Source organism: Pseudorca crassidens, chromosome 12 (genome assembly GCF_039906515.1).
Source record: "Pseudorca crassidens isolate mPseCra1 chromosome 12, mPseCra1.hap1, whole genome shotgun sequence".
Classification (NCBI taxonomy): Eukaryota; Metazoa; Chordata; class Mammalia; order Artiodactyla; family Delphinidae; genus Pseudorca; species Pseudorca crassidens.
The window spans coordinates 6,909,707-6,934,980 of NC_090307.1; the positions used below are offsets into that span (position 1 = coordinate 6,909,707).

Consider the following 25,274-nt stretch of genomic DNA (forward strand, 5'->3'; position numbering starts at 1 on the left):
AAAATATTTTAATCTGAATGTTAACGAAAATATATTAAAACCCGTTACATGCAGCTAAAGAGCTGCTTAGAGGGGAATTTATAGACTTATCATTAGAAAGTTTCAAAAGCAATAATTTCAAATTTCATTTCAGAAAGCACAAAAAAAGAACAGGAAAGCAACATCCAAACAATAAAGCAAAAGAAATCAATAAAATTAAAATCATAAAATAGAGAACAAAACACTAGCCAAGAATAGTTTTTGTATTATCAGTTAACGTGAAAAACCCAAGCAATACTGTTTAAATATAAAATAGAAAGAAAGCCAGGGGCACTCAGCTAGCTCAGTTGGAAAAGCATAAGAGTCTTTAAACAAAGAAAACCCCCCAAAACGGAGCATCACTACAGACACCAACAAAAATTATAACCAACCTTGAATCATCAAGTTTGAAAGTAAAAATGATGTGAATAAATGCCTTGAAAACCATAACATAACTTGACAAAAGAACAGAATCCTAAATAATTTAGTATCTGTTAATGAAATTAAATTGATTATTGAAACCTGTCCTACATTGAAAAGTTCAAGTCCAAACAACTTCATCAGTAAATTCTACTAAATATTTTTAAAAGTAACAACACCAATACCATACAAATATTTGAAGAGGATAGCAAAAGAGGAAAACATTTTCCAACTCATTCTGTGTCACAGTTTTAAACTTAATATCAAGTTCTGACAAGGACATTTCAACAATAACAACAAAATGCAGATCCACCCTTGTCATAAATACAGATGGGAAAATCTTGACCAAAATATCAGCAAATCAAGGCCAGCAATACAGAAAATCAAACCCATCATGAGAAACTGGAGTGCGATGCAGCAATAGTAAAAGTAAAAATTTTAACATTTGAGAATCAACAGATATAATTCACCACGTTAACGCAAAAAAATGAAAAAAAAAATAACCTTACCTCAGTAGAAGTACTGCTGTTAGTAGTCATTGCAGGAAACTTCTTTAATCAACAGGGGTCTAAAAAAAAGAAAAAGAATCACTAAGTCAGTGATCATATATAATGAAGGATTATTTAGATCATTTTCCCCCAGACAGAGGAAAAAACAATTCACACTATTATTATTTCTATTTAGCATTTTATTGGATATCCTGGTCTGTGAAATAAAGGTAAAAAAGAAATACGTGTCTCCTCAATAATTTTTTAAGTATAATATTTTTCTTAACTTAAAAAAGAAACAGAAAAATAAGTGTAGGAAAGAAATAAAATATATTTTTGTGATGTCATGATTAAGGTTGTAGAAATTCCAAAAAATTTATAGATTATAATGGTAGTAATCAGCAAACTAAAAAAGTTTTGACACGTTATATCTGAATTATAATTAAATTTCCCAAAGACAGAAGTTTTATTAAAATCACATGGCAGCCACAAAGAAAAAATTCTACAACAGATCTTAAAAAGAGAGAAAGACAAAAGGATCAAATATATCACTACAAAGAACATGATCAAATCTGCTATGCACCAAATGTTTGTGTCCCCCCAAATCTTATGTTGCAACCTAATGCCCAGTGTGATAGTATTAGGAAGGGAGATCTCTGGGAAGTGCCTAGATCGTGAGGATGGAGCCCTCATGAGTGGGATTAGAGACCTTATAAAAGACCATACAGAGCTCCCTAGACCCTTCTGCCATGGCAGTTACAACTAGAAGGTGCTGTCTCTAAACCAGAATGTGGGCCCTCACTAGACATTGAATCTGGCAGTGACTTGGACATCCCAGCCTTGGACTTCCCAGCCTCAAAAAATGTGAAAAATAAATGTTTGTTATCAGCCATCCAGTTTATGGTATTTTTGTTACAACAGCCTGAATGGACTAAGACAGCAAAGAAAATCAAAAAGGAAGACAGCAAAGAAAAACAAAAAACAAAACTGACAGAAAAAAATTTAACAGAATGACCAAAGCAATCCCTCACCTATAATAATTACTTTAAATATACTGGACAAAATTCACCAACCATAATGTATAGAGTGGTTATTGGATGAAAAACAAAAACAAGAGCAAAACAAAGATCCAACTCTATGTTGTCTACAAGAGACTTATTTTAGATTTAAGGACATACATGGACTGAAAGTGAACGGATTTAAAATGATATTCCATGCAATGGTAAACAAAAGGAAAAGCAAGTGGCAGTACTTATGTCAGACAAAATAAACTTTTAGTCAAAAATCGTCACAAGACTAAAGGGACATTACATAATGATAAAAGGGTCAATTAATCAGGAAGATACAACAGTTATAAATATATATACACTCAACATCAGAGCACCTGAATATATAAAACAAGCACTGATACAACTGAAGGGAGAAATAGACATCAATACAGTAACAGTAGAAGACTTCAATATCCCACATTCAATCATAGATCATCCAGACAGAAAATCAATAAAGAAACAGCAGACTTGAACAAACTATAAAGCAAATGGCCATAACAGATGTATACAGAACATTCTATTCAACAGCAGCAGAATATTCATTCTTCTCAAGTATATAGAGAACATTGTCTGTGATTGATCAAATGTCAGGTCACAAACCAACTCAACAAATTTCAGAAGACTAGAATTATTCCAAGTATGTTTCCCAACCACAGTGGGAAACTAGAAATCAATAACAAAAGGAAAACTGGAATATTCACAAATGCTTGGAAATTTAAAAACACACCCTTGAGCAAATATTGGGCCAAAGAAGAAATTGAAAGGGAAATTCGAACATGTCTCAAGACAAACAAAAATTAAAACACAACACACCAAATCTTACAGGATGCAAAAGCTGCATGAAGAGGGAAGTTTTTAATGATAAAAACCTACATTAAAAAGAAGAAAGACTTCAAATAAACAACCAAATTTCATACCTCAAAGAACTAGAAAAGGATAAACTAAGTTCAAAGTTAAGAGAAGGAAAAAAATCATAAAGATTAGAGGAGAAATAAATGAAATAGAGAATAGAAACAATAAAAAAGGTCAATGAAATTAGAAGTTTATTTTTGAAAATATCAACAAAATCAAGAAATCCTTAGCTAAAATAACTGAGACAAAATAGAAAAAATAAAAGGAAAAGCAGAGGAAACAAAAGCAAAAATAAACAAATGGAACCTAATTAAACTTAAAAGCTTTTGCAAAGCAAAGGAAACCATCAACAACACAAAAAGACAACCTAATGAATGGGAGAAGATATCTGCAAATTATACGACAAATAAGGGGTTAATATCCAACATATATAAACAGCTCGTACAACTCAACATCAAAAACAAACAACCCAATTAAAAAATTGACAGAACTGAAGAGACTTTTGAAAGAGGAAATGCAGATAGCCCAAGGTATATGAAAAGATGCTCAACATTGCTAATTATCAGAAAAATGCAAATCAAAACCACAATGAAATATCACCTCACACCTGTCAGAATGGCTATCATCAAAAAGAACACAAATAACAAATGCTGGTGAGGATGTGGAGCAAAGGGAACCCTTGTGCACTGTTGGTAGAAATGTAAATTGGTGCAGCCACTGTGGAAAACAGTATGGAGTTTTCTCAAAAAAGCTAAAAATTGAACTACCGTATGACCCAGCAATTCCACTTTTGGGTATGTATCCAAAACAAACAAACAAATAAACAAAAACACTAATTCAAAAAGATATCTGCACCTCAATGTTCATAGCAGCATTATTTACAATTGCCAAGGTATGGAAGCAACCTAAATGTAAATCAACAGATGAATGGATAAAGAAGACATTGTGTGTGTGTGTGTGTGTGTGTGTGTGTGTGTGTGTGTGTACACACACACACAATGGAATGCTACTCAGCCATAAAAAAGAAGGAAATTTTGCTATCTGCAGCAACATGAATGGACTTAGAGGGCATTACGTTAAGTGAAATAAGTCAAAGGAAGACAAATAGTGTATGATATTTCTTATATGTGTAATCCAAAAAATACAACAAACCAGTGAATAAAACAGAACAAAAAAAGTGGACTCACAGATATAGAGAACAAACTAGTGGTTACCAGTGGGGAAAAGGAAGGGGAGAGGGGGTAATATTAAGGGTAGAGGGAAAAAATGGTTATTATGGGATTATATAATATCATGTGTGTGAAACTTCTGAAGTTTTTAAAGCACTATAGAATTTAAAGAATCTTTTGTTCAATTAAAAATTACTTTAAAATAAATGAATAAATATTTTTTTCCAAAAAAAGAGAAAAGAATGAAATAAAATCAGATATGGAAGAGTAAACATTACAATAATGCCACAGAAACTTTAAAAAAATCATGAGGAAGTATTATGAATGATTATATGCCAACAAAGTGATCAACCTAGAAGAAATGGATAAACTATTAGAAACATACCACCTACCAGACTGAATCATGAAGAAATACCAGCAGAAAGTTTAAATGGACCAACGTCAAATAAGGAGATTAAATCAGTAACCAAAAACTTCCTGACAATGAAAAGCTCCAGATCAAATAGTTTCACAATGGAATTCTACCAAATATTTAAAGAAGAATTAATACCTATCCTTCTAAACTTGTTCAAAAAAAGAAAAATAGAGACCCCCTGAAAACTTTTTTATGAGGCTAGTGTTATTTTAATATCAATGCCAGACAAGAACACTACAAGAAAAGAAAACTACAGGCCAGTAACTAATAAACGTAGATGAAAACATACTCAACAAAATACTAGTAAGCCAAATTCAACAGCACATCAAAAGAATTATATACCATGACCAAGTGGAATTATCCTAACTGGAATCAAGAATAGTTCATCATATGTAAATCAATCAATGTGATACACCATATTAACAGAATAAAGGATAAAAAAAAATCACACGATCATCTCAAAAGATGCAGAAAAAGCATTTGCAACATTTAATACCCTTTCCTGATAAAAATTCTCCACAAATAAGGAACAGAAGGAATTTGCCTCAACACAATAAAGGTCATAGATAAAAATCGTACAGCTAACCTCATACTCAGTGATGAAAAACTGAAAGCTTTTCCTTTATGATCTGGAACAAGACAAGGATGCCTACTCTTATCACTTCTAGGCAACATAATACTGGAAGTATCAGCCTGAGCAATTAGGTAAGAGAAAGAAATAAAAGAACATCTAAACTGAAAAGGGAAAAGTAAATTGATCTGTTTGCTCATGACATGATCTTTTATGTGGAAAACTCTAAGGATTTCGGATACACACACACACACACACACACACACACAAAACCTCTCAGAAGTAATAAATAAATTCAGAAATGTTTCAGGACAAAAAATTATATTAGATATGATTCTATACACTAAGGAAAAAGAAATCTGAAAAGGAAATTAAGGAAAAGATCCCAATTACAATAGCATAAAAATAATAAAATACTTACTGATAAACTTAACCAAGGAAGTGAAAGACATATACTGAAAATTATAAAACATGGAGAAAAGAAATTAAAGCAGACAAAAATAGAAAGATATCCATCCTGTGTTCATGGATTGGGAAAATTCTTATTGTTAATATGTCCATATTACCCAAAGTGATTTACAGATTCAATGCAATCACTATTACAACACCAATGCTTTTTTTTTTTTTTTTTTACAGAAACAAAATATCCTAAAATTTTTATGGAACTACAAAAGACCCCATATAGCCAAAGCAATATTGAGCAAGAAGAAAAAGTGGCAGTCCTCACACTTTCTGATTTCAAAGTATATTACAAAGCTACAGTAATCAAAACAGTATGGTACTGACATAAAAACACATGTAAATCAGTGGAGCAGAAGAGAGAGCGAAGAAATAAACCCAAACATGTGTGGTCAACTGTTCTTTCATAAGGCTGCCAAGAATATGCAATATGCTAAGGATAGTCTTCAATAATGGTGTGGGAAACTGTCCATCTATATGCAAAGAACTGAAATTGGACTCATCTTACACCACACACAAAAATCAACTCAAAATGGATTAAAGACTTAAGACCTGGCACCATAAAACAACTAGAAGATAACAAAGGCAAAAAGTTTCCTGACATTAGCCTTGAAAATGATCTTTTGGATATGACACCAAAAATATAGGCAACAAATGCAAAATAGACAAATCATATCAAACTAAAAAGCTTCTGTACAGTGAAGGAAATAATCAACAATGTTAAAAGGCTAGCTACAGAATGAGAGAAAACACTTGCAAACCATACATCTAATAAAGAGTTTATATATAAAATATATACAACTCAAAAATATATACAACTCAACAACAATAAATAATTAGATTTAAAAAATGGGTGAAGGGGGCTTCCCTGGTGGCGCAGTGGTTGAGAGTCTGCCTGTCGATGCAGGGGACATGGGTTCGTGCCCCGGTCCGGGAAGATCCCACATGCCTCGGAGCGGCTGGGCCTGTGAGCCATGGCCACTGAGCCTGCGCATCCAGAGCCTGTGCTCCGCAACGGGAGAGGCCACAACAGTGAGAGGCCCGCGTACCGAAAAAAAAAAAAAAAAATGGGTGAAGGACCTGAATACCCACTCTGAGTATACATCCAAAGAATTTGAAATCACGATCTTGACAAGATATCTGTATTTCCAAATGCATTGCGGGATTAATCACAATAGCCAAATCATGAAAGCAACCTAGATATCTACTGACGACTGAACCGATAAAGAAAATGCTATATATATAGTTCCGTAGAACAGTGGTTGTTGGAGTCTAGGGGGAGGGAAAAATGGGGAGGTATTAGTCATAAGCTACAAAATTTTAATTATACAAGATGAGTAACAACTAGAGATTTAATATATAGCATAGTGCCTATAGTTAGCAACAATAAATTGTATATTTAAAAATTTATTAAGAGCATACAGCTTAAGTCCTCTAATGCAAAAGAATAATAATATTAAGGAGGAGGAGAAACATAATGAAAAGAATAGGAAACTTTTGGAGGTGACGGATATGTTTATGGACAGATTGTGGTGATAGTTATATGGTTATATATATCTATCTCTAAATCCACCAAGTTGTTTATGTTAAATATGTACAAAATTTTATGTGTCAATCATACCTCAATGAAATTTTTTTAAGAGTAGTACTATAAATGGAAGTCATTGCCCTACCAAAATCAGAAATTGGGAGGCCCTGGACACTTTTTTTTCTCCCCAAACCATAATTGGCTCTTTTAAAATAAGAGTTCCTCTGGTGGTGTACAAATTTAGATGTGAAACAATTCTTTAAAATGGTCTAGTCCAACCATTTCATTTTATAAATGTTGGAAATCAAGGCCATAGAGGCAAAAGGTCCAGGACTGCCCATAGTATTATAAGTGGAATTACTAAAATTAAAATCCTAGTAATTTGCAGATTCCTAATTTGCAGCATACTATTTTGGGGAAAAGGTACAACTATTCTCACCCACTTTCTGTTCATTGGTGACACTCTTCCAACAGCAGCTATGCTGGAAACCTGAACGTCCAGCAGTTTAATGGTCTTGTGGGCTGTAGGTTTCCATCCTAGCAGTAAAAGCTTTGTGATCTTTGATAATATCTCTCTTTTCTCTTTTGCTCCTTTAGCCTTTCCATAACCAACTCCTACATGGAACTTCCCTTGACTAGAAATATCTAGAGTAATTTCTCTTTTCCTGCCTGGACTCCAACAGATAAAAGAATGTTGAACCAGAGTGACACTGACTCTAACGTGGTAAATTCACATCAGGACTCAGATACTGGATTAAATTAGAAAATGCTATTTCATATGTGAGGTGAATTCAATAAATAGTATTATTGTTATTTGTGGTCATTATCCTTGTCAACTTATAGAAAATAGCTTTAAATGACCATTTTTCAACTCATACACTTTTTCTCAGTTTCTTTTGTCCATGGTCATTTTTATTAATAATTAATATTTAAAAATTTATCCTTTTCCAGTGATGTATTCCTAAATAAACTGTCTCTTCTATGATAACATACCAAGTAGCTCCAGAGATTTCTGGATGTAGGGGTTTTCTAGAGCTGTGAAGGGATTAAAGAACATTAATCTGAATCTTTTCCTTTAATCTTCCTCAACAAAGGTGGGAAGCAGAGCCTAGCATTTCCTCATATGTTTATGCAGAACAATTTAAAAGTTCTCTGTAGTTAAAAATTAACATACCCATGCATTACCTCTTTCCTCCAAAAAAACTGCAAGGGAAGAAGCATGATATATTATTTTCCATGCATCTAAAAGAAATGTTTAAATTATGGAATTCCCCTAATAGCAATTAGTTCAAATTGACTATTTTCATATTGCTTATAGATACACACACGTATATAGATAAAAACAACCATTTCCCTCTGAAATAGTTAAGTGATTAAAAAGTCAAGATCTCTAGTTTCCCATGACAACAAAATTAATCAGGAAGCAGTATGCCAAGGAAAGCAGGATTAGAAGGTTATTGTTCATAAAAAGAGTAATTAAATGACAAAGTCAATATACTTCCCCCAGACTTATAAAATTGGGCTTTTATTCTGTCGCCGCCCAGACAACATTTCAATAAAATCACAGATTGTTTGCTTGTGTAATATGAATTCAGACAAACGCTAAAATCGAGACCAATTTATAAAAAGTATGCCTTGCAAATTTCATTAACAGGTCATCTTCAGGGGCTAGCCCTCTGCAAGGCACATTTAATACAACAGGGTCGTCAGAGCCGGGTATTAACAGAAATGCTAAGGTGTCCAAAGGAAGAAACGCTAAAACCAGCGTTGCAGATGGCAGGTTACTGTGAATGCTTGTTCCTCTTATAAAATACACCTGACCCCAAGGCTGGGAAGCTAATAAAATGGCCATATGAACCTCCATAAAACAAAACACACTTATCTCTCTTGCAAGTTTTTAGTGCAGGACGACCATAAACGAAACCCATTAAGACCTGGGGCACATTAATAGCACACCACATGCAGTGACAACAGTTTATAAACAATATTGTAACATGTGAAAAAGTCCTTCTACTAATTTAAATGTCTTCTGTGCTTACACATTTTATTACTGAGAATTACCAAATGTGGACATTTATTACTACAGATTTAACAAATGGACTAGAACATACATTTACAGACAACTTGCTTAGTTCTCAAACCTAAGACATTTTAGTCTCAAAAAAAGAAAAAAACTAATGCTATTGTACCCTTGAAAGCAGAAAGTAGAATTTATGGAGGGTGAAATAAATTACTAAATGATGCGGCTCCACTGCTTTTACTACCTAAATGAAATGCAAAAGAGCTTGGCGGGGAACTCAAGAGAAAAAAAAAGTGCCTAGGCTGTAAGAGGTTTTCAGAAATTCAAGGCAATGATCTCAATAATGTTTATCCAAATAGGTCATGACATTCCATAAGTCAAAATAAACTGATTCATTCCTTTTTCCACTTTTGTTAAGTGGAAACAAGCATTAAAAGAGATCCTCAACTCTCTATATATGGAACTTGCATAATCAGTATCAAATGATGTTTTATTGCTATTTTAACTATTTAAATTGAGTGATGCCCAGCTTGTTCAAGGACTTTCCTTGACCAGCTAATAGAGGTACATAACCACATTTCTAAAAACAGGAGTATTTATCTAAAGAGTTATAAGGTACATCCAAAGTACTATTAAAATACACAAAATGTTATGTCAAATGATATAAAGTTTTTTTATTTAATTGAGTCAATATATTTCTAGGCCTTCTTTTGCTCTGTAATTTTAAGACTTTAACTCACTACAATCAGTATTGTTCCCGATTTGTTGAGCTGCTTTTATCACCAAACCAGCTCAACTATCCACAGGTACGTTTTCATCATCAAGGATAGTACTTCTTCCATGCTATCATATCCTCCACGATATAAATGACACAGCATTATTTTTATGTCCTTTATTTAACACTCTATGATACCTATTTACTTATAAAAGTACAATAGAACCTATTTTCCCACATGTATCCTAACAATCGTTCTTGATTTTAGTACTAACACTCATTGATCAGAATATTAACTGAACACATACAATTACAGTAAAAAAACTTTTGAGAATGGAAATAAAGTAAAATTAATCTATAAATTATAGCATAAAAAGGAAAATATTTTCAGTTAGTTCCTCACAAACCATATACAAATGTGTTGGGCTTTAGAATTAGGTCTTATTTTTTACAGTGTAATTTCATTCTCCTTAGTTTTAATATTCTGCCAAATTGGCTTCTTTTAAAAAGCACCATCTTGGTAGAATGAGGAGTTACTGTTTAATGAGTACAGAGTCTCAGTTTGGAAAGACAAAAAGTTCTGGAGATGGACTGTGATGATGGTTGATCAATGATGTGAGTGTACTTAATGTCACTGAACGGTACAATTAAAGAAAGTTAAAATGGGGAATTATGTGTTATGGATATTTTATCTACCTCAAAGTATACTATTTTATTAAAACAGAGTCTGCAGGATGATTTGATCTATTTTCTACTCATTAGCAGAGTGATGCTGTTTGACTGTTTACAGAGGATGTATCCTAACATAAAATACGTGTCCTACAGGAAAACCTGTAATTGCTGGGATATTGGGCTTTCATATTCATTCATTCATAGACTTGCTAGGAACCAACATCGGGTGATGGGGAAACAAAATAACACACAGCCACAGAGCTCACCAATTCCTGAATGGATATCCTTCTCATAAAAGTAGCTTGTTTAACACCAAACCCTCCTTATTTAACAATAATCCTATAAAGATTTCTCATGTATTGCCTTAAGGTATCTGTGAAATGGGATAATAGTTGCATTTGCCTCACAGGGTTATTATGGGAATTAAATGAGATAATCCATACAAATATCTCCTTGTCTGGCACATGTTTACAGTCAACAAACACTAGCTGTTACTTTCATTATTAGCAGTATTATTTAATTCAGGATAGAAAATCTACCAGTTCCCAGAACAGACAGAATCATTAAGCTTAAATATTTCTAGCTGAACTATGACACAGGAAATATCTGGAAGAGGATTTTGTGACATGCAAATTGTCATTTTAGATGAAAATCTCTTTCAACATTAATCATTGTTCAAGAGAATATAAAAATTAAAAAAGAAAATAACAACAGCATTAGGTAGGTAAAGGCTCAAAATAGATTAATATGTGCCAGATAAAATGCCTAGGATACTAGCAAAGTTACTTTCTAAAGTCTTTACACAATAATATACAGAAAGTATATTTCTGAATTGTTTACAGGCTCAATATAAGCCAACAATATAAAGGAGCTACAAAAACAAAATACTTTTTTTCTTTTAATTCTATAAAACAAACAGAATGAGTAAGGTGACAGACACTTCTGTAGCACACAACCCATTCTGAAGGGCCACGTTTTGAGCAGGAGACTGAAAAGTTGTCACATACTTGGAAAAATATAATCAAAATGGTCATAGGTTTGGACCCTGTGAAGTAAAGTAGAAGTTTAAAGATGCGCAGAATAAAATTTGGAGAAGATAATATTTCAAAATAAAAGTATGATATTTTAATACTTCTCTATAAAACTTTTCTTTATAGATTGTAAACTGGGTTTCTTCCATTTCTATTTAAATAAGTAAATGAATTAATCATAGACAATAAATATGAACAGGTTATAGTTTTAGACAAGTAACTTCACCAATTATCTCGTTGATGTTGTGTATAAGATTAGGAATGTATCTCATTATGATTTATATGATAAGAAAAACTCAAACTATGGGGGCGATAGAGAGCCCTCCAAGATACAATGGAAGTTATGAAATATTTCCAAGAAGAAACATTTCCATGGAAATACTTCCATGGAAAAGAAGAATCACTTCTACACACAATTACATTTCAGGCGGTATCTCAGACCCTCTAAAATTGTACAGTAATCATAGAACTCAGTTTAAGAAATCTTTGACCTAGGAGATCTTTAATGTCTTATTAATTCTGATTTTTAAAAAATTTCCAGTGTGACCAAAGCACCATGATATGGTAAATCTTTTAATTGTTCTGATTTAGGGTTATATTCTGTTGCTTATTTTTTTCATGCAATAAATCCAGAATCACAATATGATTTTACATGATGTATTACTCTAGTCACTACAGTTCTTCCCAAAACTCTATATTTAAAGAAAACAGAAAAATATATCCAAGATCAAAGAGACTTTAATTCTCATACACCCTTCCTGAAAAGATTATTTGAAGACTAAAAAAATACTCTGAAACAGAAGGATTTTGGAGCGAAGGAATAGTGCTACTAAACTACTAGTAAAACAGAAAGAGTTCTCAGGTAACAGCTGTGCAATGGAGCTGTATCTCCAAATCAGACGTTTCTAATAAAATCAGTTAAAATTAATCCTAAGCGTATTTTTAATAATATATATAAATTTGGGGGACCGAAAGACTTTATTTACTATAAGGATATCAGAAACTCCAGCAATATTCCAAAATCCATAAAAGTATTTCCTACTATTAAGCAAATTAAAATTGTGGTTTATTTGTGGAGAATTCTGTCATTAAATCTCACTATTCTTATGTAGTTATTCTTCCAAATATTGCTCTAGGATAACTTGTCAAGGTCCAAAAATAAACCTATTTTTTTAAAAAAATTCACTCATTTATGTATTAGCTCATTTCAATGAATATTTAGTGATGTCTGTCTGCGTATGGAGGGTATGTATGTGGTGTGGGGTGTGTGTGGGTGTGTATATGTGGGGAGAATAACTACTTCCTTTTCCCTTTGCCCTCATGGAACCCTTTAAAAGATCAACTTAGGACATGAAGTTTTCCTGTTTCCCAAAGGTCAGAAGTTATTAGGAAAGCAAACTGTGCTCATTCATGTGCTCATTCCTAATGCCTAAAACAGAGCAAGCGGGGAACACTGAAATGTTCATTTTTTTGGCAAGGATGGGAGTGGAGATGATAAAGAAGCCTGTTTCTGCCAATGTCCACCTCTATTCCCTTTGGTCCCCACATCAGCCAATGATGCAATACTCTGGGAATACGGATTTCATCATTTTCTTGCCATCTTCAACTTTAAAAATGGTTTGTAGTGTGTTATGATAGTTTAGAAATTGAGATAGCATCAATTATCCCTCTTATTCAGCGACTCAAACCTTATAAACAGACACAATCACCTTCAATATCCATTTCTGTACATGTGAATGCATATATATATATATATATATATATAAGCTTTATGTTAAAAAAAAGTAGTTTTTTCTTTTTACATTCTTAAAACTGTGTAAGGAAAATTTAGATATAGATTTTCTCTGTAACTCCAATTACTTTTTTTTCCCATCATTCCATTTTTTTAAATTATACATCTGATACCTTGCATGGCCACATCTCAAATTTCAAACCTGTATTTTCCACTCAAGCACAAGGATTTTGGCAGTTCAGTCAGAGTGCTTCTATTACCAGTACTTATTATTTATACTTTGTTTGACTAATAATGATGGTGTACTAGTGCTAGCTGGAATCTTTATACCCAATATAAATTCTTTGATTCGGAAAAGAAAAACAAAAGAATATAATTGTATGGTCTGTATTCCAAGAAAACTAGATATTTTTGAACATAAAAAGTAAAAATTAGCTTAAATAATTATATGTCAGGATACATAGCGTCTTAGAATTTTTATTTTGTCTTTTGCTTCAAATCTGTTGGTCAGAATATGACGTAATTTTTCTTAAACACAAAATGCAGTAATGCCACTTGTTGAAATTTTTATCCTTAGGCATATCTTCAAGTCTTGAGATGCGAACTTAAATGATCACAGAGAATATATTAAAAGTCAATCTTGTTTCATGTATAATTTTTCCAGGCTTTTATAAAGATAAATCATTATTTCAGCAAACACTGTGAGTGCATACTTAGTCAATAATTGAGTGGCTATTTGTTGATTATATACATGGCACTCTACCAAACCAATATGAGGTATGGTTTCTGGGAATCCGAAGTTCACAAACAAGTGAAAAGAGAAATGTACAATGGAGTGTTTTAAGTACTCTACTGCATTAAGCTATGAACTGAATGTTGTCACTGCACAAAGGAAGGTTGATCTCTCTTTCTGGATTTGTCTGGAAATGCTCAACAAAAGAAAACATTTCAATAACAAAACAGATTAGGTTTTGCTAAATAGGGAAAAACTAGGCAGCTGGGTGATAAGGCTTTCAGGTAGAATGGTAAGCGTGTGGATTATTTTTGAGGGAGAGTTACAACTTCAGTACATTTTCAAATTGAGATTCAGGTCAAGTGAGATCCGAGAGGTAGATTTGGCAAGTCTATGAAAGGTGCTGTAGAGAATATGCTGAGGAATTTAAATTGTGTGAAGTGAGAGGAAGGTTCCAGCAGTGTACTGAGAACTGGGTCCGGAGAGGAGCTCCAACTACACAGGATATTAGACTCAGAGCATTTCATGGACTTTAGCGAAAACTGATGTTGGTTCTCATTTCTCTGAATCGAGTAAACCTCTTGAGGAAAGCACCTTGACATTGATCTGTAACCTCTCTTTCTTGCAGAACCCATTAATGAATTCAGGCAAACTTCTGAGCCCTCATTAAAGTTCACATGTGTGCTCTCCAGCGCACTACAGTGGAACACTTGACTAATTTATAACAAAGATAGATACATCAACAAACCTTGTTACTAGGAATTATGAAATTTTATTACTTCAGATATAATGCCCTGCCACAGCTATGAAGAATGTATGTACCTTAAGGTGCAGTGAAGATTAAAACCTTCCTTCTTTGAGTTCTTTGAGATAGATGAAGCCAAAGAAAAATAAATTATGTGATAACCTGAGAAGACTATCTTCTTTAGGTCACTTGGTTTGCCTTTAATAGCATGGTTGGCAAATAATTACACATACATTTCTTGCAAATATAAAAATAAGTTCATACCATAATTAGAAAAATACTACAAAGGCATATAAGCCATATATATCTACCGTGTTTTGGTTAAATTACTTAAGCATGAGTCTTTCTCAAGTTTAATATGTATACATTTACTTGTTTCTTTATAATCATATAATATTTCAAAGTGTTATATACCCTTTTTCTTCAAGATAAAAAGAAGAAAAACAAAAGGAAAGTTTAAAAATCTTTTCTTTTCTCTCTCTTCCTCCTCTTTCTTCTCTTTTTTGGCCAAATTAAGTTTTTTCACTTGCTTCTGTTTGTTTCTTTAATTTGTTGTCAGCCACTTCAAATAATGCTAAAATAAACTTCCATCTACAAGTATACTTACATACGGGGGCTGTTACTTTGTACAAGGGAATCAAAAACGCTGATCAGAAGATGAACTCAGTTTTAAAAGGACTGTGATGTAATTTTCCCATATGATCACAGTAATTCTCACTTCCTTCAGAAATATGTGAGAAGGTCCATTTCCCCAAAGGTCAGAGGCAACGGATGCTGTAAAATTTTTCTTTTCCTTGTTGATCAATTTGTCATGTGAACGCATATTCTGATTTGCATTTGTTAAATTACTAATGCAATAGCATCTTTTTTACTATTCTTGATTCGGTATTTAAATTTTTAAAAATGATTTACCATTCATGGACTTTGCTCATTAGTTAATTATATGGTTTGTTTTCTCCAATTTTTTAGCTACTTTCTGCACATTATAAATATTAACTTATGTTCATTTTTAGGAAGTAACTTTTTTTCCTAAACAAGTTTGGAGAAATCTTGGTCGTCATTTATGATGGCTTAGCATATATATGCTCAAACTGTCTTTAACTTCATGGTTTTTGGGCATCCCATCCTTACTGAGGTTGTAAGCTCCATGAAAATATTTTTTCTAATGCTTAAGTTGTTTTTTTTTAAAGGCTCACTCTCTTGATTTCTCTCCCTAATCTGTTCCTTCCACACTCCTTTTCAAATCAGTAAACTGATAATTGTGTGCTGGTCTTAAGTAAAACACTCGACCTCTTTTTCTTGATGTGTCTCTTTTCCTCAACCCATATAGCCAATAGGGCTACTCTAAAACCCAGGCCGAATCGCCGCATTTTTCTCAGCTCAAATGTTACCCACTCAGTGTGGCCTGCTCGCATCATCCAGTATAACCAGACCTACTTTCTCATTCCCACATCCGCACAGCGGCACTCTCTTAATTCCTTTAGAATGTTTAATTGTGCATTTATTTCATTATTTTAATGTTACAGGATGACAACGACTAACAAATGTTTAATACAGCTCTTACTTTCTATTGCTGAAAATATTTAGCCATGATAAGTACTCATTAAGTGTTTGCTGAATGTTGGATTCCCTCGGGTTTTCTATGTACATGATCACAAATCTATTGTATATACGTATGTATGTAGGTAGGTACGTGGTTAGAGGAAAAAGCATGATTTCAGACAAACAGGAAATGTGAGTTTGTAAAAATTCTTTCTTCGCTTCTTTGTGCCTTACTTTAACTTAAGACAAGTTCCACCCATTAACTACTAACGTAGTGCTGACCTGGGTCTTAGTTTCCTCTAAATTACCATAGTACTCATACTGTACCTCTTCTTTCTGACCACCACATATATAATTTGGATTACAAACATTTAATTGTATGTGTTTCATTATCTTATATAATATGTAATAAATATATTTTTAATTTAAAGTTCATTTTAATCTCTTAATCTGATATACTAAATCTGTTTTATTTAGGTAATATGAGGCCCATCATCAAAACGTTAATTATCTCTTCAGCTCTATCTAATTCGATGTTGAAATCAGGCCTTGAGGTTTTACTTCCTTCAGCTGCTGCTCCTGAAGAATGGTCAGCTTCCACACTCTCTCCCTCACCATTTCATGTTGTCTTTCTCTGTTGGTCCTGTTTTTGAGAGAGAGCTACCCTGTTTTGGTTGTGGCTGTTTCATTTTCGTTTTCCTTTTTATCACTTTCCTATTTTTACAATGAACATGTTATTACTTAATGATTAGCTCAGAGAGGGAGTCTCAAAGTGTAAACTCACAACACCTTGACCAGAAATGTAATGAGAACCTTTGCTACATCAACATGTGTTATGAGTTGGATTGTGTTTCCCCCAAATGTGCTGAAGTCCTAACCCCCACTATCTGTGAATGTGGCCTTATTTGGAAATAGGGATTTTGTAAACAAGTCAAGCTCAAGTCCTTAGGGAGGGCCCTAATCCAATGTGACTGTGTGCTTATAAAAAGAGGAAATTTGGGCACATCGACAAGCACACGGGGAGAACATCATGTGAACTTGAAAGCAGAGATCAGAGAAATGCATCTAAAAGTCAATCAATGCCAAAGATTGCCAGAAATCGGCCATAAGCTGGAAGAGAGCATGGAACACATCCTCTCTCAACAGTCTCAGGAGGAGCCAGCGCTGCCAACAACTTGATCTCGCATTTCCAGCCTCCAGAACTGTGGGAGACTAAATTTCTGTTGTTTAAGCTACCAGTTTGGGGTACTTCAACACAAAGACTGTAGCAAATTAATGCAACATCTAAACCTTATAAGAAAAATTCTATATTAATATTTTACATAAATTAAACAATATTTTGATTCAAATCCAAATTCTATGAAAAGTAATTTCATTCAAAGTGCTCTTTATACTGTATAGGTTAAAACTGTATAGGCTCCCTACAAGAAATAAATATTCATGAAATTCTGTGGTTATATATTAATAGTACTAAGCCACTATGCATGATGAGCCGGTTTATGATTATATTTCTTTTTATTTTTTCTTATCATTGGCATATAAGCCCTGTATAAATTTAAGGTGTACAGCACATTCAAACTTTGCCTACATAAAAATATATATACACATATTAATGTCCCTTACACAGAAAATAAAAATTGTATTTACAACGATGAAGTTTACCTGACAAATCATTCAAGGAGCTCGACCCACTGCCTTCAGAATACATTTCTTCCTGGACAGTACCTTTGAAATGACAGCCTAGCAAGATTTTACTATGATACCTCCTCTTCTTCGTCCTCTCCCTGAATCTTCATTACAGGAAACCATAGAAACAGGCACAAAATAGTGATGACATCTAAGAACTTTGTCATTTTTTGCCCACTATTTTCTTTAGCCTTCCAGCTCCTATACTGATAATAGAAAGTTGACCTTAAACCCTCTCAGTCCTAAGTCCATGGCCCTCTCCTGAAACTAAATGACACAGAACATCAACCACTTGATAAAGCCTCTCGCTTAAATCCCTCCCTGCTATCCCACCACTCCTTCCTTTCTTCCCTGACATGACAAATGAAGCAAAGGGAGAAGATTGAAAAAATACAATCTTTCAGAGAAAAATAAAAGGCATTTACCCTGGTTATTACAAGTAAATTACTACCCTGAATCATAATTCAGAAATGTAAGCCAGCTTTTTACCCCTTATCATTATCGGTGTTGAATTATTCAGTGGTACCCATTAGCAATGTGATAACGTAGTGATTTTATATTTAGGCTTCCTTGTACAGGATGTCAGCAGCTTACTTCGAACACCTGACAAGTTGACTGTGCACTGACTCAGAAATGATTAAAGTTAGTGACCAGGATAAAACAGTAAAATCTCATTTCACTTTTCAAAAAGCCATGCCTAGAAAAATAGTCTCCCTTAACACTCCTCCTTCTTCTTATCATAATTACTATTATCACCACCACCATCATCAAATAGGCAACAGTCAAGAGCATCTCAATTACAATTAAGAGCTAAACTGTCTTAATGTGCCATTTTCCTTATAACGTATTTTTTAAAAATCTGAGATGCCCATCTTTCCTCTTTCTAGTTTCAGATTTTTTAAGGAAATATATGTATTTTTTTCTTCATACACCTGCACTGTAATTTATAAACTGTCAAGTAAATCCCTTTGCACTTTTTAAAATGCTGTTTCTTTCTCTGGTTTTTTATTGCAAAGGTACCACATTTAATCTTGCAGGTATGAAGTCATTACCACCTGTCTGGCAAAAAAAGCAAGTTCTCTAACTTTCACCAGAAGGTTTTCTGTAACTTTCTTTGCCCCTGTAAAGAGAGATTAAAAAGAAAAGAAAATCCTAAGAGGGAAATGTCTTTATATATGGATAGAGTTTTTGATTTATATTAGTGGGGATAAAAAGGAATACCATATAAAGTTTACACAAATCTATGTTTGCAATGTGTTCACATTATGTAAACATGAAATATATTCACTATGCAACCTCTCTTTCACTTTCTACAAATGATGGGCATTTTAACAATGACCGTCTGATTTTCTCTGGGTTGTGAAATAATGAGTTTTAAGTTCTCTATTAAATTTGTTAGTATGCTTTCCACAATGTGTGCGTTTCTTTTATATTAACAACATACATTAAAATTATAATGTAAGTATAGTCTATACGAATTAAAACTTTTAAACAGAATTTTTCTAAAAAGCACAATGTCATAAGCAAATATTTATGTTTATGTGCAAACATAAAGAACATAAATAGTATTTACTTTTCATATAGTATTTAATGTGTAATGACATTCTTATTTTCAAAGATTTTTCCAATTTGTAGAAATATTTAGGCACATCCTATAAAACTTTTAGAAATTTAACTTAAAATAAACCTGCCCTTGCTATAATGTTTCTACTATCTTCAAAGCTAAGTCCAAATAGTCCAAGAACCTGGCTTTTTAAACGGCTTGTTGTTCTACTTACACTTATTACAAATGAGCATAACATGTGTATTTACTTTTATCAAAGGAAAAATTCAATTTATTGAGGATAATATAGTAATAAATTTAATAATTTAAAATAATTTTAAGAAGTCATTGAGTGCCTAGAAATACTCTTTTAATCTTATTTTTAAAAAACAGAAATTTGAAAGAATATTGATTATTTGCATCTCAAATCCTGTTTGGAAGGCTCTTTTTCCCTAAATTAGTGTATATTTATGAAAGGTTTTAATTCATCTTTTCAGTATGGAATATAATCAACATTTTTTCTGATCACGGCCTTAAAAGTGTGCTTAGAGGAATTCATTTGAAGCCAAGCAAAAGAGCCCCAGAATGCTTGCTTATCCACATTTCGTTTGCTTTCATTTCAACCTAATTATTGAAAATGCTAAAGGTTTATAATTATTTAATGACCTTGAACCCGTTTCTATTGATACATTGTTCACGTATGTTTTACTGGTCATACATCTAACATATATTATGTTCCAAGCAATATTTGGACAAAATGCATCATACCTGGTAAAGCTGGGTATAATGAAATCTCAGGAACATATTTCATGATTTAAAAAGAAGTTAAAATACTTTAATGCTCAAAGAGGTGCTGAAATTCTTTTAAGTTACTCACCACCGTCAACCCTAGGTTATGGATTTAATTCTGCACTACCTATAGTACTCTCTGTCCAGTGAACACTTGGATTCTTCTTAGACCTAGACACAAGGGAGTTCACTATTCAGTGGCCCTGAATAGTAGACCTGGAATATTTGAGGAGCAGCCAGGAGGCCAGTGTGTCCAGAGCAGAGTAAGCAAGGAGGGGAGAGGTAACAGAAGAGACTAGATACCTATACATAAGTGGGGGGCAATGGAGCAAAGCAGGAAGGTCCAGCAGAAATGTAAGGTGAGTCATAAGCATAATTTAAAAATTTCTAATAGCTACATTAAACAAACTAAAACAGATTAAATTAATTTTAATAATACATTCTAAGTATGATGTAACAAAATTAAAATCATTTCAATATGGAATTAATTCAAAAATGATTGAGATGATTTATATTCTTTGTTTTTACTAAATCCGCAACACCTCACAACTTGGACTGTGTTGTACAACATAAGCATAGATTCTTGAACCCTATTCTGAGTGAAATGGAAAACCTATGAAGACTTTGGGGGCAGAGATGTAACTGTCTCCGTCTTTCTTTTGTGGTAAAAACAAAGCAATGGGTTAAGCAATAAATGAACATTTAAACTATGTAGATATCAAGTATAAAATTACCTTCTAAGAATTTAATATAAAGTGAAGTTTTAGAATTCTTAAACACCTTTATGTAATAGGAGGAAACCATACAGTTATAAAAGACAGCTTAAACAAATGTTTACTTCAACATTCAAAAGTTAAATGTAACAATTATTTAGAAAAACTTTTACTATGTTCAGTAGTTTGTCATGTTAAAAGTATAAATAAAAGTGGGAATATCAAATGGAATATAACATTTCCTTTGAAACAAGAATATTTAAAAATGAATTCATTAATCTGGCCACTCACAAAATATTAAACAAGTAGAAGAAATATTACTAAATCATTTGGGTATATGAAGCCCTCATACCCTTTTTATAATAGCTTTATCAAGGTACAATTGATAAAACAAAGGACTGCATATATTTGATGTATACAAATTCTTGAGTTTGGACATAGGCAAACAACCATGACACCATCACCAAAATCAAGGTAATAGACATATTCAACATCTCTCAGAGTTTCCTTGTGTCCTTTTGTGTTTTGTTTCTTTCTTTTGTGGTGAGAACACTTCACATGGGATCTACTCTCTTAACAAATTTTAAAGTGTACAATCCAGTACTGTTAACTAGAGACACTGTGTTATATGTCCCAAATAAACCAATTAAAAATGAGCAAAGGGCTTGAACAGACATTTTTGCAAGGAAACATACAAATAGCCAGCATGTGTATGAAAAGATGCTCAACGTCATTAATTGTAAGGGAAATGCAAATCAAAGATATAATGAGCTATCCCCTCACACCTGTTATCTCTAAACCTCTAGAATTTGTGCGTCGAGCATTACAGATACTTTATACTCACGGAACTACAACTCCCCGTTTCCCCTCGCTCCTCACTCCCTGGCAAACACTATGGTATTTTCTGTTTCTATGAGTTTGACTATTTTAGATACTTCCTATAAAAGTGGAATCAGGCAGTATTTGTCCTTCTATGAATGGCTTATTTCACTTAGCCTAATGACCTCCAGGATGCAAATGTTGTTTGTTGTTGCAAATGGCACAATCTCCTTATTTTTTTTCCCAATTTATTTATTTATTTTTGGCTGTGTTGGGTCTTCGTTGCTGCCCGTGGGCTTTCTCTAGCTGTGCCGAGCGGGGACTGCTCTTTGTTGCCACATGCGGGCTTCTCATTGCGCTAGCTTCTCCTGTTGCGGAGTACAGGCTCTAGGTGTGCGGGCTCAGTATTTGTGGCGCATGGGCTTAGTTGCTCCGCGGCATGTAGGATCTCCCCGGACGAGGGATCGAACCCATGTCCCCTGCATTGGCAGGCAGATTCTTAACCACTGCGCCACGAGGGAAGTCCCACAATGTCCTTATTTTAAGTCTGAATAATATTCCATTGAATGTACATACAACATTCTCTTTATTCATTTGTTGACAGACAATTGGGTTGTTTCCATATTTTGGCTATTGTGAATAATGCTGCAGTGAGCATGGGAATACAGATATCTCTTCAAGATCCTGATTTCAATTCTTTTGGATATATATATATATGTCCAGAAGCTGTATTACTAGATCATAGGGTAGTTCTAGTTTTAACTTTGAGGAACCTCTATACTGTTTTCTCTGGTTGCTACAATATATTACATTATCTCTAAAGGTATACAAGGGTTTCATTTTTTTACTCAACCTTGTCAATACTTATTATCTCTTGGGGTTTTTTTTTTTGAATAATAGCCATTGTAACAGGTGTGATGTGATATGACATTGTAGTTTTGATCTGCATTTTCCTGATAATTAATGATATTTAGCATCTTTTCATCTACATGCTGGCCATGTTTGTATGTTTCCTTGGAAAAATGTCTGTTCAAGCCCTCTGCTCATTTAATTGGTTTCTTTCAGAATTTTTGTTGAGTTTTAAGAGTTCCTTATATATATTAGAAATTAACACCTTATCAGATATATGGTTTGCAAATATTTCAGCCCATTTGGTAGGCTGTCTTTTCATTTTATTGATTATTCATTTTGATGTGAAGTGTTTCATTTAATGCAGTTCCACTTGTCTATTTTTGCTTCTGTTGCTTCTGCTTTTGCTGTCATATCCATAAAAGCATTGCAAAGACCCATGTCAAGAAGCTTTTCCCCTCTGTTTTCTTCTAGGAGTTTTACAGTTTCAGAGCAATTAGCCAAAAAGGAGTAAAATGAATCTACTCAAAAAGGAAACGGTAAGATTATCTCTGTTTGCAGATGACATGATTCTATATGTACAAAACCCTAAAGATCACACACACACGCACACACACAAACCTGTTAAAACTAATAATGAATTCAATAAAGTTGCAAGATATAAACTCAACATACAAAAACAGTGTTTCTATACACTAAGAACAAATCATCTCAAAAGGAAATTAAAAAAACAATCCTATTCTTAATAGCATCAAAAAGAATAAAATACTTAGGAATAAGCTTAACCAAGGAGGTGAAAGACTTGTACGCTGAAAATTACAAAACACTGATGACAGAAATTAAAGGAGATGAATATTGAAAGACATTCTGCTTTCATGGATTGGAATTAATATTGTTAAAATGTCCATACTATCTAAAGAAACCTACAGATTCAATGCTATCCCTAACATATTCCCAATGGTATTTTTTACATAAGGGAAAAACACTTCTCAAATTCATGTGGAACCACAAAAGACTCCAAAAAGCTGAAGCAAACTGGAGAAAGAGCAAAGCTAGAAATACCATGTTTCCTGATTTCAAAATGTATTACAAAGCTACAGTAATTGAAACAGTGTTGTACAGTATAAAGACAGGTATATAGAGCAATGAAACCAAATAAAGAGCCCAGAAACAGACCACTTGTGTATGTTCAGCAGATCTTTGACAAGGGGGCCAAGAATACATGATAGGAAAGGGATAGTCTCTTCAACAAGTGGTGCCGAGAAGACTGACTATCCACTTGCAAAAAAGTGAAATTGGGTCCTTACACCATACACAAAAAACTCAGCTCAAACTAGATTAGAGACCAATGTTAGACCTGAAACTTTCTCCTAGAGAAAACAGGGGGCAAGACTCTTGACATCTACTCTTTTAAGTTAAAAAGTAAAAATTAAAAGTTTGTAGGGAAATTTTGCAAGTGTGTGTTGTGTTTATTTTACAGTTAGCAGACATTGTTAGAAACTAGGTTCTGGAAGCAGCTGACCCTGGAAATCAATCCCCTGTCAAATCCTGCCCCCTTCACTTATCCCTTCGCTACCCAGTAATTACCTCACAAGAGGTGGAGATTAAATGACCTAAGGATCTGGTATAAGGCCATGCTTGATAAAGGTTAGTCACCAGTATAATTACTTTTTAAGATAGGGACAGTTTTCTTACTTTGTAACAACTAGAAAAGAAAAGCTTGAGCTACAAGATATGGTGAAGGTGCACATAATAAACAAAGACCTTGGGTAATAAAGTAAGACTTTAGGAAATTTAATGGGAAGCCTCTTTTTTATAAATGCGTAATAGAAAGATAACAAGGTGGGGAGAAAAAGTCCTATGTATGCTTGTTAGAATGACTTTTCTGAAAAGGTAGCATAACTCAAACAAGAGGTTTAAGTTATGGAAAGATTTCTGGAGTAACTTTTCAATTAGAGAAGTAGTATGTGTGATGGCAGAGTTAGGAAAAGTTTGACATTTTTCAAGGCTCATAATTCACAGTAGTTCTAAAAGCAGTAATTATGGTCCCAAATGTATAAATAAGATAAAGATGCAGTTTCAAAAAAATATGAATACTATATTTTTCTAATTTATAAATATATCTAGTCTAAATATTAATATTTTATTCTTATTCATTTACTTCTCAATGTGTTAATGTTACATGAAGGTATGTAAAAACATCTTCAATTTTAGAGAAGTCAGTAAATTATATATATATGCATATATATAAAAAACTTTCATGAAAATTAGACCGTATAATAATTGATATTTGTATCTAAAAGAAAATTATTAGTATTTATATTTTTTAGCATTTGATAAAGGATTTTAGATTTTCCACAGTGAAAAGAAGAACTTATACAACCATATATAAAATATAAAAATAAATATTATAAATGTCCCATGAACATTTAAATGTAGATAAATAGAATATGTATTAGCATATGAAAGAATGAAAAATTGAAAAAGATGACTAATTTTTTACTTTCTTGAAAAATATATTAATTCTAATCAACGTTTGTTAATCAAAATACATAAAATGCCTTTATAAAATTAATTTTTATTCTTCAACTCTTCACATTCAAAGATATGTATAAGAATTGCAAGATAGGTACTCAAAGAAGACAACTGGCCAGTGAATGTGTAAAGGTAAGAATGCAAAAAAGTCAAAGTGTAGGCAAATAGGAACAAAAAAGTT

General features: G+C 33.1%; 1 long non-coding RNA gene across 1 annotated transcript in view; it reads right to left on the bottom strand.

The window, feature by feature from the left end:
• Positions 1 to 945: 945 nt before the first annotated feature.
• LOC137204083 (uncharacterized) overlaps positions 946 to 25,274 on the bottom strand; it is a 418,823-nt gene continuing 394,494 nt past the window's right edge. The window contains exon 3 of the long non-coding RNA XR_010933414.1: positions 946 to 1,006. This is a non-coding gene — a long non-coding RNA (uncharacterized lncRNA). The remainder of the gene's footprint in view (positions 1,007 to 25,274) is intronic.